The sequence below is a fragment of the Patagioenas fasciata genome, chromosome 5 (genome assembly GCF_037038585.1).
Source record: "Patagioenas fasciata isolate bPatFas1 chromosome 5, bPatFas1.hap1, whole genome shotgun sequence".
Taxonomy (NCBI): domain Eukaryota; kingdom Metazoa; phylum Chordata; class Aves; order Columbiformes; family Columbidae; genus Patagioenas; species Patagioenas fasciata.
The window spans coordinates 12,015,899-12,035,648 of NC_092524.1; the positions used below are offsets into that span (position 1 = coordinate 12,015,899).

The following is a 19,750-nucleotide window of genomic DNA, read 5'->3' on the forward strand; positions in this document are numbered from 1 at the left end:
TTTCCTGCCTTCTGGGAATTCAGGACATCCAGCCCATATATGCCTCAGCAAATGGCTTTTATTTAATAACATCTTTGTATGTTACCATTAAGAGATAGCTATCTTGCAGAGCTAAGCTGTGGATGTGCCCAGGGGTGAAAAAAGAATAAAAAAGTAAGACAGAGGGGAGATAGGAGAAGGAAAGTTATTTGCAGGTTTTTGTGTTTTTTTTTTTTCAATGAATAATGTGTGTGAAGGGTAGGGGTGGAGGTGCTCTAAGGAGCATTCTGAGATAACAGAATAGCTTGCTTAGCTAAACAGGATGGATTGAAATGACAGCTCTACCCATCCTTCTCTCTCGCTCTTCTACAAACCAGAGCTCAACCAGTGTTCATGTGTGGAGCAGGGCCGTGCACAGCTCCTTTTCCTCTTCCCTTGGGTTTTGAGATGAAACTTCAGGGCTAGTGCTGTTTTCCATCCAGCTCCTCAGTTTAGCAACCTCTGTGTGAAGAAGCTTAATTGGCCAATAGCGCTGCCTGCTCCTTGCAGTTTGACAGGTCCTCTGCCACCAGGATGTGCCTGGGTGTCACCACACTCCATGAACCTGCTCAAACCCTGTCTCAAGCCACAGTGGTCACTTTCTTGAAGACATGACTATTTCCTCACCAGAACTTTCCTCTGTAGAAGGTACTGTTTTCCTTTCCTCTGCAGAAACTTGTCACTCGAAAGACCCTCCTGGATTTGAAAATTAGCCAGGCAGGCCAGAGATGCCAGTGAGGGACACCCACCCTGATGCAGCAGGTTTCACATCCCCCTGCAGCCTGTTCCTTATGTAGATTTTATTTCCTGCCACAAGTAAGGTCTTAAAATCTTTTGAATGGCTCATCCAATAGAAAAACCTCTACTCTACAGTAATGGGTCTTTCTAGCAGATGTAAAATCCAGTGAAACATACACAGTTTCTTTGGTTTTAACAGGAACAGATGATTTAATAAGCAGCTATAAATCTCCTGGGAGTGTATAGACATAGTCAGACAGCACGCTTCTGCCAGATTTTTCACTGACTAGACTTATAGCCTATGAGTCATAGCGGTCTGCTCTCCTCTCCACCTCAAATGCCTGTTGTTGTTGTTTGGGCTTTTAGAGCTGCTCTGTGCTGCATATGGAGGTTTTTATCACCTTCTCCTGTTAATGCGCTTGCTCTTTCATCCAGGAGACAGCGTTCAAGCCGTTGACTTCTCTGCGTGTGTGTGACAGTGCATGACATTTCTTTTCCATTCCCCAGCTCAGCTTGTGATTTTTAAAATTGCATAGTGAAAATTTTTCTGATTATTATATTAATAGAGACTCCTAAATGGGCTTAGTAGTGGGAATCTGATTAAATTAAGAGAGATAGTCAACCTCTTTCTTAATACAACAATGTTTTTCCTTCCAGCAGTCTGTAGCCAATTTAAGAAGTTTAATAAAATTATACTAACAGTATTTCTAATAGATTCAGTTGTTATCAGCTCTTCAGAGATAAGCAAACCATCACAGAAAGCAGAAAGCTGTTTCAGTTACCTGTGGCTAATGCTGAATTGCCAAGGGGGGTTATATTTCTCGAAGTATTGAAGGGCCATTCCAAATGGCTGTAAAATGGCAGTGTGTTTTACAAATGTCTTTTATATTCTTTTGGTCTGCTGGCTTTCCAGAAGTGTCATAAAGGTCTAGGAACTGGGATTGCAAGCTCCTGTTTTTATTTTACAGTTGGTTTGCAAGCCACGTGAATTACATTTGAGAGCTACTCTAGAGGAGGTGAGGTATTAGAATTGCTTAGATTTGCTCCAGGTTACACCTGGGTAAACCAGAGATGAAACTAGTGATAAAACCTGAGGTTTTGTATGGAATTTTTAACCATTGTGGAGGTTCTTGCAAGACAGGTGCAGTGCAGCTTATTTTGAATGCAACTGGATGCAGGGGATTTTAAAAATGGCCCACAACATAGTGGTATAGTGTGGTTTGCTTCCCCCCCCTTTTTCCCCCCTTCCCTCCCCTTTTTCTTGTTTTTTTTTTCTTTTTTTAATATTGCAGTGCAAGTATCTAATATTTTAAAATGTGACCAGATACGAAAAATATCTAAAAAATTGTGCAAAGTTCTGACTTCATCGTACACAGGCAGGAAGAATCAGGCTCTAAATCTTTCACTGGCTCAGGACTGCATTTGCATTTGTTGTATTCCAGGACTGTAGAAATTGTGAGAAATATTTCATATTTCAGTACTAAGAATGACAAAGGAACCCTGTTTGTGTTTGGCCTTTTTCAGGCTGGAGGGTGTATAAAAAATGCATACATGTGAAGCAGGTTAAGAAACTGGAAGCAGCCTTGGAGGCTGAGTAATGTACAGAATTGTATAACATGATCAAAGGTACATATTGTTTGAAGTTTATGATGAAATTGCAACTTACTGCACCAGTCCAATACTGTATGCTTCTGATTTCTCAGTGCTTCAGAAAGCCAAACAGGTATTGTGTTACTAAGCAAAGAAAGCTATCTGAGGTCCTATAACTGGATGGTGTCAAAATCAAGAACAACATCTGATTCTTCTGACTCCTTGTTAGGTCCCTGCACGCTGCACAGGAAGCAGAGTAGAGGGTTTCAAACCTATACATCTGTAATAAAAAAAAAAGCCCTTTCAGCTCTTTCTGGCAAGCTGGGAGTGTTGCTTTGTGTTTTCAGTAAGCACAGAGTTCTCATGTTTGCTGATGGGATTTTCACACGTCAGGAAATTAGAAAACTGGAGTCGTAATCAACATGCCTGTTCTTGAATGGGGAATTTTCCCCAAAGCAAGTTGTGATGCACGCATCTAATGATTTGAATCCTAGAGTTCAGACTTTCCATAAGCTACTTCCAGCATTGTGTAGGCACTAACCCGTGTTTGCAGTGAACATACGCACACCCAACTGCAAATGGGAAGAGCCCTGTTATGTGTGTTTGAATCTCGGCAGAAGTCCATGTGATTAGTTGGGCATGGCCTTTAGAAGCCTGCACCTACTGCAGCGTTTAGATGGAGACACTGGTGCGCTACTCAGTGCTTGTACTGCTGCAAGCCATGTTAAGGGTTAGCTAGATAGCAAGGCTTCTAGCAGAGCTTTTGCTAGCACTTCTTCACTTGGCAGCAAGGTCTTCTGCAAACTTTTTGGTGTGTGGTCTTTGCACACTAAATGGCTAACAGCCTGTGTTGTGGGATTTCAGCATTTTCATACTAGGAACAGCAAGCAGCAGCAGCAGCTCCAGGGAGTGGGTTGTCCATCCCCTTAAAGCAATGTACATAGTGATGGGGAACGTTGTATGATTACATGGATCTTATCCAGTGTTTTAAAGGAAAAATATCTGTAAGAGAGTCTTGGCCTATATAAGCTGTATAGTTTTCCCAGACTTGGAAGGAAAGCACTGGTACTTTCCCAAGTTCCGCCCTTTTCAGTTTGATGTAAAAAAATGTTGATTCTTGCTTTTCTTTTGTCTCTTTAATGGGAAATACTTTAGTTAAAGGAATAAATTATGCTTTTTCATGGTGAGGCAAAAATCTTATCTCTGAGCCATCCTTTTCAATGAGAGTAAAGCAGAATGTGTACATTTCTTTTTCCTTTTTTTTTTTTTTTTTTTTTTTCCTAATTATATAATAACCTCTACTGGTAGTGGTGAAGAAGAGACAGGTAGCTATGTCATTCCCTAGCAGCCTGAAAGGGAATGTTGGGAAAGACCTTGCTTAGATGTAGGGCTTTTTTCAGAAGCTTCCCTCAGCTCTGTTTGGAAGAGCAAACAGAACCGGAGGAGGAGGAGGAGGAATGACTTTGCTTTTAAGGCATTCATCTGGAGCTTGGGACCGGGAGCTGAATTCCCAGTGCTGGGACCGGCTCCCTCTGTGATCTGCAGTGTGGTGCCCCGGGGTGTCTGTGCTGCACAATGGAGCTGGGCACAGTGAGCCCTGGAGCTGACTCCAGGAGGTCTGCGTGGCCCTGCAGCGCAGTGGGGCACTGTGTGGAGGCACGGCCTCCTTCCCCAAAAAATACAGCTCTGCTAGTTCAAGCACTGGCTTGCGCTGTTGGGCCTGTGTGGCTTCCAGCTCTGGAGTTATGATGGTTGTAGCTCATTTGGGCATCTCTGTATCACACTCAGTTGCTAAACCCAGGAAGCAGTGAGGGATTGACTAACACAGAGTTCACAAAATGTTTTTGAACTGGCCTGGTTTTGGATTTCTTTTGTTTTGCATAAGCTTGTCCTAGTCACTCTGCTGTCATCGGCTTTCGTTTGCTCTGTGGCACTGGAAACCAGCTAGAAGGAAAACTTAATTTCAGCTGTTTTCCATGCTCAAATTGTTTACCTGGAAACAAAAGTTCTGATATCCCTTGGTGTTCAGCTGACCCCAGCTGCCTTTTGGGTCCCAACTGTCATCTTGGGGGAGAGAACAGAGCCTGGTGCTCCACACCCAGTTGGTCACACACTGTTTCTGAGGGGCTGCTGTGCAATCTCGCACACAAAGCCACTTAACTCCTCTGTTCCAAGCAGCCACACAGGAGTGGCATTTACCTGGCTTCGTAAAGCACACTGAGGGCCATGAATGAAAGAATGGAAGGAGCTGTGCATATTTAAAGAAGTATTTTGTTTATCTATTCTATCCAAACTGGAGTAGAAAATATCTTTATTGCATGTAGCTTGAAAAATCTGCCTGCTGTGGCAATTATGGCAAAATGAAAGACAAACTCATTATATGCTTAAGAAAACACATGCTGTAACTGGGTTTGGATTTGATGGGGTGTAGGTGATGGGAGTAGTGCTGGGCTGATGCTTGCTGTACCCTTCCTCCCCAGAGGTGCTAAGCAGAGCTCACAGGCATCCCCCAGCATGTGCCCAGCATTTCACAGGGTCTGCTGGCCAACTTGGAAGTTCAAGTCATGACTGAAATGCAGAAAGCCAACTGCAGAAGTCAGTACACAGAAAAGTCATTGCTTTTTGTCCAAATGAGCATCAGGCTGACACTTTCTCCTTAGAGTCTCTTGGCTGACAGTATTTGGAAGATAAAATCTATCCAGTGAGAGGGGCTTGCATAAACTTCCTGTCAACTTTCATAGTTGACAATCAAAAGGAATCACAAAACATGTTGTCATTCTCTGTCTATCTATTTATTTATTTATTTATTTAGATGTTCAAGGACTGCACAATGCTACTGGTTGTGATTTTTCTTGTGTAAACAAGGTGATATTGTACTGGATGCTCAGCCTTAGGCCCTCTTATTTTCCATTTTGAGTTTAAAGTAAGAGCTGTTTTGCAATATGTGTGTGAAATACAAAAAAATCCAACCACTGTCCATATTCTGCTTCAGAAACCAGCACTCCATTATTGAATATACCTGTCCTTGTGTCCATTGCTTTAAGAGATCTTCTTCCCTTTATTAGCTCCATATACAAACCCGATGTAACAAGAGAGATAGTTCCCAACAGCATCGTCTTATTTGTCCTACTACCTAAACACAGGAAGGGCTACTTGGACAACAATGTGAAAAGGGCCTCTTCAGGTGTGGATTTGGCTTAAAGGATCAGTATTCCCCTCATCTATATGCTCTGACAAGGATTCTGCCTGTCTGCTCCCACTGAGACAAGGCTTTGCATCACTCGCTCAGATTCACACAACAATTAGTCCTCCCAGAGTTACATTCTTGTGAGTCCTGCTTGCATTGCAATTCCAGGTGTGAGGTGATCTGTTTTTTAAATTGCCTTCTAGTCCCATCTGTAGCATCTGTGTACTGTGAACAAAGGCAACAGAAACTTGTCCTTTGGCTTTTCCTTAAAAGAAACAGTAGTGAACTAAGACAAACTGAGATATCTCACATTCATGTAGAGTCAGATCAGAATTGCTGTGGAATTTCAAGCAAGTCATTGACATCTCTCCTGATATGGCTAGTTCCCAGAGGAAGCCTGCTTGTCTCATTTGTCCCTTTTCTTGGGACATAAATCCATTCTTTATGGGGATATATGCAGTAAAAAAAAAGGTGTAGGAAAAGACTAACACCTATAAAGGGCAAAATTTTCTTGTTTTGTCCAGACAAGATAAGTGCTCTCTACTTGGGGACCTCCTCCCTCCATCAATTTTGGTCCTACAGCTTCCTGCCTTTCTGTCCAGGCATGCCTGGGACATAGCACAGCCCTGCAGAGGACGGGTGTTGACTGGAGTGCAGATGGGTTGCAGACAGGGCTGGCTCTGGAGAGTTGAGGAGCAGAAGGGCTTATTTACATGAGTTTCCCACCTTTTGGTTATCCCTATGGCTTGGCTTGTGCCTTGGCCTGATGCTGTCTGACACAGGCGATGTTGAGGGCTGGCTGAATTGGCTGCCTGGGCCCAGAGCCAGTTTGTATGGCTTGTTTGGCTTTGCACCACTTTCCTAGCAGGGTGAGCTGTAATATGTGTCTCCTGTCATGAATCAGACCATAGGTATGGATAATTCTCAAACCAGGCATTTACATGAGCTAATTCCATACCGTTCAGGTTTAATGTTGTTTTATTAAGGAATTATTCATCTTATTGCTCAGCAGATTTTACCCTCATTAGTACATTTAGCATGAGGAGCGTGTTCCAATTATATCACCAAACAAGGTCTTAAAGCTTTAATTGCCAAATAAAAACTCTTTCCATTTCTCTTTTCTGAAATATACAGCATTACTAAAGCACCACTTTGGTAAAATATTGTAGCATATGTTTGGCATACTTTTCAGTTCTCTTGAAGTCCATGTATGAGTGCTTTGCTGAATCAGGGCCTAAAACAATAACAGTCACAAAGTTAAGCTGCTTTATTTCTGAATGGGTGTTTGTACAGGAGTTGAATGTGTGTCAGCTTCTTATCATGACCCCCCAGGTACAGATACCATCTTAGTTTCACTGAATCACTTAGCAATTTTTGCAAATTACTGTCTTGCACCCAGTTGAGACGTCAGGGTCAGACCCAACTATGGCAGGCTTTCATTTGCAGAATGAGATCAAACTGAAACGGGATATAGGGCCATAAAGGGATTGGCAGCATCTCAAAGAGTGCACAGCTATGATTAGTCATTTCCTATATGCATATAGGATGTACGTATGTATATATACACACACACACATACTTTTTTTTTCTGGGTTAGTGAAATCAGTGCTTCAAACATGATCCTCATTGGGCTATTAAAGATGTCATGGAAATTTTTAAATTCTCTTATTAGAAGAGAGAGTTGTGGAAACACTATGGATAATGGATCTGGTGCTGAAATGAGGGAAGAAAGCAAGTTCATAGCTGGCTGATCTTAGACCTACATCTGTGCAGTCTCATTGCAATCAGAAGGCTATGTATATTGAGTCAACTCCTTTGCTTTATTGTTTGCAGGGCCATTATATACTCTTGTACTGCTCACTATGATACCACAATCTTGGCAAAACATGTTGCAGTGAGGCCAAAGTGAAGTTAATGTGCCACTGAAGTCAGTGGAAGTTTTATTTACTTCAATAGAATGATGCTTTTGGGGCCAGAGGTGTTATCTTGTGTGTCTTGCTTTCTTGCTATGCTCTCACGCCTTGGTGTTGGAGTGTTAACAATAAAGACCAGTCCTACGGACTATTAATTCAAAGGAGAACACAGTGGTTTTATAATGCTACTCCAAAGCGTATGGTGGCTACTGTCCTGGATGTCATAGCTTTGTCCCTCTGGATAGTCACAGAATGCTGTATGCAAAAGTGTTGATTGTTGGACCTTTAAGTAAAGTGCGAAGAGCACAATTTTTGTAGTGTGTGCACACTTTGCATTATGAGGTGGTTAGGGCCTTTTCCCTGATTTCCATACCTGTGCAAGTCACTGCCTGGTGATGAGGAGGTTCTGCTTAGCACTCTGCCTCTCCCAGTGATGTCAGCAGGAGCTGCAGGCACTTGCCTTTCTGTAGTGTTGGATTAAAAATGTACTGGGACAGGGTACTCAAGCTCCGCTTTTTGCTGTTGAGTCTTACAGTTATCTAGGTTCAAATAGAAACGTATCCATTGAGGTCACTGGAAAGACGGTCAGTAACTGGGAAGAAGAGAAATAAGGTGGTGATCTTCTGTTGGAAAGGGGCAAAAGACCTTCTGAAGGGAAGTTATTTGAGGAGGGGGAGAAATAATAAATCATTTTACAAGAGTATTTTTGCATGAGACTTCATTTTATTTAGAAGCTGCAAAGGAAAATGTCACTGAAGTTGCTGCAGTGAAATATCTCCATTTATGCCTACCAGAGATTTGTGCTGTTGTGGGCAGCTTCGGCTGTAGCTCATCTCTGGTTTTGTCCTTTTGAATCCCCAAATTAATTATGTGTTTTCACCTGGGAAAAGTGATACATCTTCACAAGTCAAGTAGATGCAAAGCTGAATTAGTTTCCTCTCCTGTTGCTGCTGATGGCTATTTGACTTGGAAAGGTTCAGTAAAGAATCTCAGACCACACAGGCTTGTATTTCCCTTCCCAGTCTCGGGGGCAGAGGCACCAGGTGTGCCCTGGGGAGGACTCTCTCGCTGCACACTCATCCTTTTCGGTGCATGTCTGGTCCTGCATGTGGCACGTGGCTTCTGCATTCTGCGCTTGTGACCACTGAGCACAGGGAGGAGTGTGTTCAACCAGGCAGAAATGGGAAGCGTATCGGAAATAAGAAACTAAACATCAGTTGTATGTGAGTAATGGATTGCCTGTCTCCTGCAGGAGATGAGGATGCTTATTCTAATGCTTTTTGATCACAGTGTAGCCATGATGCCGTAATTAATGTAATAGCAGCTGTTCGCTATGTCCTCTGTTTATGATCCTGAACTCTTTCCTGATCCTAAATTTTGTCCTGAGGTGTTGATGTGCTGACAGAAAAGTCCTGTGAGAAAAAAGTAAAAGCTGGGAATGATTCTTGTTTCACTGGCAGCAATCTGGAAAAAATATTTCACCTTTTTGTAAGTAATTGATTAGGAATGTATTAGTGAGGCTTATAATACAAATGTGCTTGTCTGGGGTCTTCTGTGCTAGTCACTTGCCCAAGACCAAAGTTTGGACCATAGTTTTACTATTGCGCTTTGTACTACATATTTGTGCATGCATAATATATTGTAGTAGCTTCATTTGTTTTGTCTGGAACTTTAAACTGTAACTGAGTGTATACATAATGTAATGAGCATTTTCAGTTGTTTATAAATTTTAGCTTGTGTGCTCCCCTGAGATCCCTGCCAGATATGCAGATGTGGTCATCTAATGAAGTGCTACAGACCCTTGTGAGAAACTCTGGAGTGGGACATGATGCAGGTGGTTGGTATATACTCCCATGCTACCAGTAATGGGGTCTATAGAAAACCTGGGACCAATCAACCATTTCACCTGTCCATTGATAAATTCCTATTTTTTTCCCTTACTTCCATGTCTTTGGGCACTCCCTTTGCAGTGAAGTAGGGTGAAACTTTCCTTTATTGGGGTGAGTTACCTGTCTCCCTCTTTGCCCAAGTTGCACTGCTGGAACTGTGTCCACTTGCAGCATGTGATGAGTTTAACTCGGTCATACACCAAAGGGAACTTTTCAAGACAAAAACACATAATATTTTTGTATTTGGCTCCCATGGTGCTGCTGGGCTTCACTGGTGCTTTCTTAGAGGGAGCTTAGCCTGAATTGCAAGCTCAACACGTGGTGCTTTCATGTCTAGAAAAACTATTTCATGTGATGTCATTTCAGCATCTTCTGGATTCTTGACAGCTGAAGTAGCTGTCTTTTTATGTTCATCTACCTGTGAATAGTCTACATGCGGTTTTTGGTAACTCTAAGATATGCCTCATGTATACACCTTTGGGTAGTGTTTGGGATGGAAAGAGAGGTGGTTTAAGTGTATGATCAGCTGGGAGCTCTGTCATTCACAAAATGTACAGTTTTCAGAAGTGTAGTCAATGATATGCTCCAGCATAGTTTATATCCTACAATAGCTATATGGGCAGACAGGTGTTCCCATCAGACATCTCAGCTGTCTCATCGTCAATTTTTTTTTAATCCCACCTTTGCTATCAGGTCGCAAACACAACCAGAAGAGTAACACATTGGAACTCTTCTATATCTCCTGGTGTATAAACCTAGCTGTTTTGATTATGGAATGTACATACACATTTTCTTGCATTCAGCTCCCTAAATAACATATAATAGGTTGCATATGCTAGTTTTATTTAAATTTTGTAATGCATGGGTGGAATATAATAACAGCATAAAGAAGTGGTTGATAGAGAAGAAAGAAATTGATTTCCTACTTGGTATGGCACAGTCAGCTTTGCAGTTCTACGCCCGCTAGAGGGACTGTTGCTTATACTGCTCCTTGCAGAAAGCAGACTCATGCAGTCTTTAGTAGCTTTTATGAAGTTTTAAAACTTTGAATGACTGACTCCAGTTAAATCCTCTAAAGAGTAAGTCTCCAAGCAGTTTCTCAGAGTGTACAAACCTTGAGCACAGCACTGTTCTTCTGAGTCCAAATAGTCTTTACTGAATTTCCTTACAAAATGTTCTTTTTTTTTTTTTTCCCCTGAAGTATTTTCTGTTTTCTTGATTCACCAACCCAAGCTTTCCTATTTGACATTTCTGGGGATTAATTTAGATTTTTTTTGTCAAGGAAAAAATGTTGTGTGTCTTATTTACGTTTGGAATAAGTTTTGTTTTGCAACCATGGTGCCAGTGAATATGGTAAATTAATCAGTTCTTGTATTCGCAAACGTCATTGAAATATGTCTTTTTTTTAAGTGGGAGATAGTGAGTTTTGGATAAGAGGCATGTAAACTTGTAGTCAGTATGAGAAAACTTCCAAATATATCTGTTTTTTCTTGTTTGGCTGGGAAATTTTTTATGTTTGTTTGTTAGAGTTGCATGTTCCTGACCTCTACATTTTTCTTCATAATTACAGAAACATGAAAGGATACAGGAAGTCCTGCATGACCACGATGAATACCTGTGCGAACTAAGTCACTGCCTGGGTACTGGGAGAACAGCAAGGTAAGCAGTCGGGTCATGCCAGCAGCATTTCTTGTAATCTGCCTGATTGTATTTCAGCAGCACTGAAAGCTTAGTGCTTTCAGATATCAAATTCATAACAAGTCAGTCAAAGACAAATAGCCCGTAGGTTTCAACGAAATAGATTTACTTCTAGTTCAAAGCTTTGGCAAGCAAACATCTCTGTTTTCCTTCCTGGAGTAAAAAAAATACAAGTTCTGTGGTGGTTTTCTTTTTTCTTTTTTAAAAGACAATATCTCTAATTTCGACAATTGATTCGTGACCAAAGCTCAGCTTCCTGGGCTGACTCTAGGGAGGGCTTGGAGGAGGGGTGGAATGCTTCAAAAACGCAGCTGATGAAAAGGCATGCTGTTTTGTGGATGCCTCCCAGAATTGTTTAAATCTGTGTGTGTGTATGCGCGCGCGCGTATGAAAAGAAAGAGAGAGAGAGAGAGATCACCATGACAACTGGCCCGGCCAGTCTGTGTTCCCTGCAATCATTTTAAATGGAATCAGTGCTGCGAAAGGTCATATGAAGGAGTTGTGGGAAGCGCAGCAGGTATCAGATGCTAAAACGCCTGGTTTTCTGATTGCCTCAGATAATAAGACAGATTTTTTTTCTGGGAAATACAAATCTGAGAATGGAGTGGAGAGGGAAATGCTCCAAATTTCAGGTAACAAAAATTGCCTTTTTAATGTTATTTCCTCCTGATTTTTTCTTTTAATTTCCACCCCCCCCCTGCTGTGGTGTTTACTCCCAGCCGAGTGTCTGAACCAGCTTGGATTCCCTAGCTCTGGGGAATGATGTCATACAGCAACAGTTGGATTCTATTAGCCAGGGAAAGAGGAAACATCCTGCATTTTTCTAAAAAAAAAAAGGATACTTTGGTGCTTTGTTGAATCTTGTGTGAAGGCTGCAAGAAGTGTTTAAAAAAAAAAAAAGAAGTTTCTAACAAATTAGTTCCCAGAAAATGACATTTAGGACCTAGACAGCATCTAACTTTAAAAACACTGCAACAATTACTCCTATATGCAAAGAAATTATTATAAAAGTGTTACAGAATTCAGAAGACCTTTCTTCTTGGACACTCCTATATTCATCTTTAATGAGAAAATTAATTGCATCATAATTAAGCAGAGGATTTGGAACTTCCACACACTTGGTATCCTTTAGCAATTGTTGGGAGAATGTGCTGCTAAAGAGTTTCTTCTGGTTTGGTCTCTGTCTCAAGCTGTTGCTTATGAATAGATGATGCTGGCAGCATTGTTCTTAACATTTTCACTGTTGGACTGTGTTTTTCATACCTTTAAACCAGCCTCTTTTGGGAGAGGGTAACAGAGGAAGAAAACAGAAAGCTAATACTTTCAGCATTTTGAAAGGTTCTTTTTTACTCCTCTTTCCTCAGAGGTGTTTGTTAAATGCTGTGTTCAACACTCAACGTTAGCATAGCATGCATAGCATTGTAAGCGGAGAAATGCCTGATGATTAATGTACAACTGCTATGTCCTAATGAAAAGACTTAGAAAATTGATATAATCCTACTTGCTTGAGCATCACAAAAATACACTGTACCGATAACTGTGGTGGAAAGATTAGGTCACCCCTACGCTGTTTAAACTTCCCTCTAGCAGATGCTCATTTCGACTTTCATGCTGCTCTGCTCCCTTCTGTGTGCTTCGGGCATGAACCAAAGTTTGCGAGAGTCCATGGGACTTTTCCCGTCAACTTCAAAGGGCTTCAGCTCAGCAATCTGCCTGAGAACTTCTCAGCCTCTGCTTCAGTCTTTTGACTGCAGGACCAGGCCACAGACTCTCTGCTTTCTTACTTGAACTTTCCAAACAGAAGGTCTTTTGTGTTCCTCCAAACAATGCCGGGCGCTGCTGACTGGCTTCAGCGTGGCGGCTCACACGCGCTGGAGATAATGGTGATGCTTATTTCCGCTTTCTCCTAAAATCCTCCCAAAGGGGGGAAAGTGCAGTGAATGGAAATCAGAGCCTTCTATCCCTCCCCTCCTCGCAAACAGCCCTTGTTTATGAGAGAATCTCCGTGTGTGTTTTTGTGTGTGGACATTGTTCCTTGATTAAAGGGCAGTGTCGGCTGGGCTTCAGGGAGGAGCTCCAGGAAGACTGAAGGAGGAAAACACTGTTATTGCAGCACTCGTGAGAGAGAAGCAGGCTGTCCTGGAGCAGACAGTCTTTCTAGAACATGTGGACAGAACTGACGGCTGTCATCTGTGAGTTGAGGGCTGATTGGCACAGTCTGGCACTTTGTGTCCCCCCCCCTTGCCTACCAGATTTGACCAGTTTGGTATTAACTAAAATACCGATGTTAGTGGATATCAATAACACAGTTAAGTTATTGGAAAAAATATTTTTTCATCCATTTAATGTTTGGGAGCAGATTAATAAGAAATTCTTGTGCCATTCCTGAGTAGGAATGAAATTTCTGTGAACCTGTTAGTTTGAACTATCCTTTCCTTAAGAACGAACACAGGTGATTACCCAAGTTTAAGGCTTGTTTGCAGGAAAATGCTATTAGTCCCTGAAACTTCTCAGACAGAGCAAAGGATTATGATTTTTGAAACTGGAACCACTGCTTTTAAGTGCTTACATTTTGCAGAAGGTCAGTTTGAGACCCCTGAGAGATCTCTGCAAGGTGTTACACATTGGTCATTCCAAAGGCAACGGTTGCTTCTTGGCATTTATTTGTTGTGTGGTGCGATGCAGAAGGAAGCCTGGTGAGGTCTCTCCCAGTGTTTTTGTCTGAGTGGCATTTCCATTAATGGTCTGCGTTGTAGTGTTTACATGTTACTTTGAAAAGTGATACAAGGCATCATTTCCATAGTCCTTTAATATCATCTCCGTATGTCTTAGAATTCTGAATGGTTCCAAATGGTGTTTGCATATGTTATGTAATACGTATTCCTTACCAGGAGGAAATAAATAAAAGTAACCAATAAATCATATATGTATATAACACTACACTCATAAGAAGATACCTTATAGCTGACTTACTATGACTGGGCATAAATGTAACCAACAGCACATAGACATTGGTGCACTGTATTTCTTTCATCCGTTAAAGCAGTAAGCAGCTCGAGAAGGCTGCTGCTGGGCCTGGTAGCACGCGTAGAGTTCTTGCAGCAGTGTGTGCAGGGGTAGCAGCTCTGTGCTCAACACAGCTCCTGGGAACAGGTACCCCATGGTCCTTAGCCCAGTGTTTGCAGCCTGCCGCAGTTGGTACTTTATAACTGCATTAATTTCAATACCTTAAAGTGAGTGGCTTTATGTGGTTGTCCTGACATAAATCTCCTTGCTGGTCCTGTCCATCCACCATGTTTCTGCCAATGGCTCTGTGCCCACGTTCTGTCTGTGGATGGTCAGTGGCTCTGAGTTTTGCAGAGAGCTTAATATGTTTTTTGATAGGATTAGTTGTGTCCTGTCTCATTGCACTTAAAAGGAAAGTGAAAGGACATGGTAGAAATATTTTTTGTTTGTTTGTTCTCTTTCCCTGATTATCTAAGGAATAATTTTTATATTCTGAGTTATAATGTTTTAATGTCTTAATTTATCTTGTATAAAGTAATATTTTGTGTAACTGCTCATGCTCCCTCTCTCTGTAGGTTGACAGCTCATCTTTCCCTATTGTTTGTTGTAGGGAGTTCCAGGTTAATTGCTATGTTGACATATTTGCCTTTATTACTTGGAAATACACTGCTTTGTTTGCAAGTAAGATGAAGCTATCTAGAAGCCTAGGACTGACTTTGTATCGTTCAATACTTGTTTTTTGCTCTTACTCCCTTCTCTAAATAGCTCTAGCACCTTCGATTTTTCTTCTTAAGGAAAGTCTGTGAGACACTGGAGAAGCACTGTAGATGTCTCCATTTCTGCTGTTTTCTTTGAAGGTCAGGTGATCTTCAGAGTACTTGGTGTTACAGTTGTGGACAGGTGCAACTCTAAAATCTGGATCATGAGATCAGCATTCTCCATCTGTAACCTTATGCGCACAATAGGTGGAATTCATTGATTGAAAACAACAGTGCTTTATATTTAGGAGAGCTGCTCATGGGGATGCTCAAATCTTTCCTTATTTTCTGTAATTTCAGTTCCATGTCTGTTTCCTCTTATGTGCTGTTTTCTGGTTGTGGTGACTCTGAGTGACTTTCTAAGGTGTAAAATGTGATGTGCAAAAGGATTTGTTCTGAGCAGCTCACATTAAATATGAATGTGGCTATCTTGTAACTACAGCAAGAGCCTTGAAACGATGGTTCTGTCATTCTGCTCTGCAGGGCAGTCTCATTAGTGCTAATCAGTGATCTCTGTTCTGCTTTAGCATCTTTGACTCAGTTACTTTGCTGAACTTAACACAGTTGCTAGTGTGACGCAAAGCAGACTCTTGGCACAGCCCTGATCACAGAGCAGGGAGAGATCTGGCAGCTTTCACACAAATCTGTTATAATTAAGGCTTCCGGTCTGGGATTTAAACTTCTTTCTCTTAAAAGCCTAAGATTTTTTCCTTTTTTTTTTTTTTTTTTTTAATATTTTTCAGACTGAAAGTCAACCTACTGCTGGTAGAGGCAAACTCTCCTGATGGTACTAGCTGCTAGCAGACCTGGAGGCAGGTGCTGCTCTTGTTCCTTCATCAGGCTTTGCAAATGTGCTTCCACTCTGAGCACTTTTTACAGAGCCTCCCAGTTGTTCTTCAGCTTCATGTGACAACAGTGGAATCCCCTCAGCAGTCAGAGGAGTGTGCCACAGTTGGCTTTCCTCCAGTGCCAGCTCTTATTCTGAGTTCAAGCCTCATGTAGCATTAATCCTCTTTGCTCACTTGGAGCCAAACTGCTGTATGCAAGGGGCTGTTCAAAGGAGTCCCATTTCCCCATCTTGTCAGAGGCAGTGCTCCCCTTCTTGAACCTTTTTCCTCGTCCTGTTGCAGTTTGACAAATAGATGAATTGGAGGCTGAAACTTCTGCCAGTGACAAGAGCACGATTTGGCACCCCTTGTGCAGCTGGCATCCAAGGGATACAAGCCATCAAATTATCCTGTGCTCCTGGTCCAGCAGAGCCTGTTAGTTTATAATAAGAACATCCCTCTTTAAAGTGTGCTTGAAAGTTAAAAGGCATTACGAAGCATTTGCCACATTACAAACATACAGAGGACAGTTGGACAGTTTTGATAGTACAAAACCTGCTCCCTGCAATGGTATTTCATGCCTCCTCGATAGAGAGCTAAAAGCGATTTCAGAGCTGTAGCAGTATGGAAACATGTGCAGCTGCACAATTCACATTCCCATGTTTCAGTCTCTCACAGGCCCATGCAGACCTTCTATTATTAGTTTTAAAAGGAGAATAGCTGACAGCTGATTAATTTGAATGGTGTATTCCAGAGAGAGCTGTTTTATGACTGAGTTGCCAAGAGTGGCAAGCCAAGAAAGTATTGCCTAAGTTACAAAGAAAAGTCTCTGATGTAAAGCACAATCCTGTTTATCCAAAAGATTTGTAGGGGACAGAACCGTCATCGTAGCAGTCTGCTGTCAACATGTTCAAAGCCGTGCTGGGGGAGGTGAGAAGCTGAACAGCTCAGCCTGTTGCCTTCATCCCCCAGCAGCTCCTGGGAGAACTCCCTGGGGCTTTTCTGACGCGTTGTTGCAGGGAAGAGGACATACTGCAACTCAGTCTTCAGAAACCTGCCTAAAAAATAACTTCCAGTGACTCATTCTGGTCTTGGTGTTTGGAGAGGAGTCAATTTGGTTTCAGAGGGGAGAGTGAAAAAACTTTTGGACGCTGGATGTGCTTTGTGTAATCAAGTGATGCTCTGGATTAGAGCTGCTCACACTGTGCATTAAGCTGGGTTTCACCATTGTACTGACCCTGCTACACTCATGGTTGGGACAGCAGATTGGCTTTTGGGAATGTATGAAGACCTAAGGGCAAACATTGGTTTTTCAGTGGTCTTTTATTAGCAGCAATAGCCTGCAAGTTGAGTGGTATCACCCGGGACATGCTCAGATGTGTGTCTGGTCACCCCTTTTGTTTCCTGTAGAAAGCACTGCCCTTGTGTGCCACCTGTAAGCCAGATCCTGCTGCTGGCCTGGGCAGCTGAAGCACAGCTCTCTTTCCCTGATCTGAGGCTTTAGTGCAGAAGCATGGCCAACTAGTGATCCATTTAGGTCTTCTGTCTCCTACAGTAATGAGCTTATGCCAGGATGCTGTAATACTATGGGACTGCTCCCCCTGCCTTTGCTTGGGATGCTCTCATGAAAGGTGAGAGCAAAGAGTAGCACGAGGTGAAAAAGCTAAACTGTCCTCCAGTCACTGTGGTCCAGGAGGAGACAGCATGTTCTTCAGTGTACAGAGCTTGTGTCCTTGACAGTGATCGGGTGATCAGCTGGGCAGGAACACTGTTCCTTGGGCCAGGCCAGAGCTGCTGTCAAGGCACAGAGGAGATGGTCCCAAAACACATGCAGAGCAGAGGTCCTTGCAGACCCTGCCTGTCACTGTGTGCTGCCTCCACCCTCCTCCTCCTCACTTTAGGGACCATGGAGACAGGGGAAAGGGTATCAATGAGAGTGGGGCTTTTTCACTTTCTATCCAGTGGTTGAACCCAGGTTACTTTTTCATCAGAAGTCTCTCTCAAAAAGGCATTTGTTTCATGTAAAGGTTGGGTGCAGGCAGAGACTCCATGTCCTCATGTTTGGAGCAATTTGTGTATGGTGAGGAGGCTGCTACACAAGCTGGTTGTTCAGGGCAACTTATCAGCAGGTTATAATCTTTTCTGTGCCAGACCTAGTGGATAGTATAATATATTGTCAAATTTGGCATTTGCATTAAGATCTGCTTTCCTCTCCTATGGAGACATTATCCAGTTTTCTGCTGAGACACATCAAGAGCTATGGTCCCTGCTGTGTTCTATTTACTGTTGGCTGACATGCAGGGACAGTAGAAAACAAATGTAAACATGACTCGGCGCTGTGTGCTACAACAGCACAAAATGTGTCCTGGGGATTTATGACTGTCTGGAAGAACAGGGGGTCCCAGGGGCAGCGCGAGGTCGGCAGCTGCAGCACCTGGTCAGCAGATCCCAGCACAGTTCCTGTGCCTGTGGCACTGATGGCTCTGATAACATGGGTGTACCGGCCTGTTCCAAAAGTATGACCAGATCCTCATGTAGAGGAAGATGAAGCCAGTGGACTTATGCTGAAAGTCGTGTAATTTTTCTAGAAAATCTGTGCAGTTCATGTTCTGGATATGGCAGACCGACTGCAAAGTGGCCATTGATCTGGACATTTCAGGTGTCAGTCAATGACTGCTCTGGCCAGGCTGTGTCATAGCCTGAAATCCTGAGCAAATGGCCATATTCCTCTTTCTCCACCTGAATAAAATTTCCACGTGGAAAACCAGGCTGCATTAGGTGAGGCTCACTTGTGCATCAGCCTCTTGCTGAATTGTATCAGGTATGTAATGTTACTTTTGGTGGTTTTGCTGCTGCTGTGGTGTATGACCTTGCACACAGTGGCAGTGTACATGGGCTTACTGTCTTCTGAGATCTGTCATCACACGTGCCCCGCAGGAACACAGGGACAGGACAGACTCCAAAGTGAACCACCACTGTTTCTGAGAAGGATGAGTTCTTGCTGCCTGTATTCATGCCAGATGATACACTGGCTTATGGAAGTATCAAAAAGCTTACTATTAAAAAATGATTTATCATGAGTAAAGGAGAAATGCGTTGCTTGCAGTGAGGGAATAGATGGCTACTCTTTAGTCTGGATAGAAAAGGGAGATGCTAGGAATAGGTTGGAGGAAGAGTGAGGAAAAGAGACAGCTTTTTTTTTTTTTTTTTTCTTTTGTGAAAGAGGAAAGAAAACTTTGTTAAAAGGTAATTGTTCTTCTGGATGAGTGGTGGGCTCCCTGCAAGGTGGGCAGAAGAGGAGCAAAGTCAAACCCCAGACTTCTGGCTCAGCATAACACTTATCATTTCAACATCACAATCTGATTTAAAAGCAAACAAACCCAACCCATCATTGCAAAGTGGGAATCCTGTAAAGTGTTTATTTGTAACATGGACATACGGTGTTCCCAAAACAAAACAGGTCAGACCCTTGCAACAGCCGGGTGATGTTGAGAGGCTGTGAGGCTGTTTCACTGCTGCCCGCTACTGAACAGGAGCAGTGAATCTGTTGGCTTGGGCAGATTGCCCTTGTGACAGTGGCTCATTAGCAGTTGTCACATCAGTTCTGTTTCCATGACAGCCTCAGGTCTGACAAATGTGACAAAGCTGTGTTTTATCAGCAAATCCCCCAGCAAATCCCCTGCTGGCCCTAGTCAGGAAAGCATATGGATAAGAAGAGAAAATTGTTCTTCCTGCTCTTTGTTACTGACTGATTCTGCTCTTTGTATGTGAACCAGCCAGCTAGGACTAGTTGCATTCTTCTGTAATTTGCCGTACCTCCTGTATGGGGCCGAACCAGTGATGAATTAATACCTTTTTCCATTTGTTAAGAAGTTTTATTCATTGTTTCAGTGACTAAGGGAACTCTAAAGGTCATACTGTAGTTTTGGGGAACGGAGCAGAAGCACCGGTGTTCTGACCATTACAGGGCAAACTTGAGCACCCTTGAATCACACTTTTTTGCAGAAGGATTATGGAGATTCAGATAGTTATGTTGGCCAGGGCTGAACCTGTGGGGCAAGCAGTCAGGCTTGTTCTGTTGCAGTTGTTAAAAAAAACCTAAACCCCAAAGAACAACAAAAGAGCA

At 42.6% G+C, this 19,750-nt stretch overlaps 1 protein-coding gene across 5 annotated transcripts in view; it reads left to right on the forward strand.

Moving 5' to 3' along the window:
* DENND2B (DENN domain containing 2B) overlaps positions 1 to 19,750 on the forward strand; it is a 172,043-nt gene that overhangs the window by 28,548 nt on the left and 123,745 nt on the right. For 3 of the 5 annotated variants that reach the window (XM_065839171.2, XM_065839170.2, XM_065839174.2), the window contains exon 2: positions 10,906 to 10,994. The gene's annotated coding sequence lies outside the window, so the exon portion shown is untranslated. Of the gene's footprint in view, positions 1 to 10,905; positions 10,995 to 11,489; positions 11,666 to 19,750 lie in introns of those variants that run through there. The other 2 variants (XM_071808922.1, XM_065839173.2) reach the window with 1 other exon arrangement.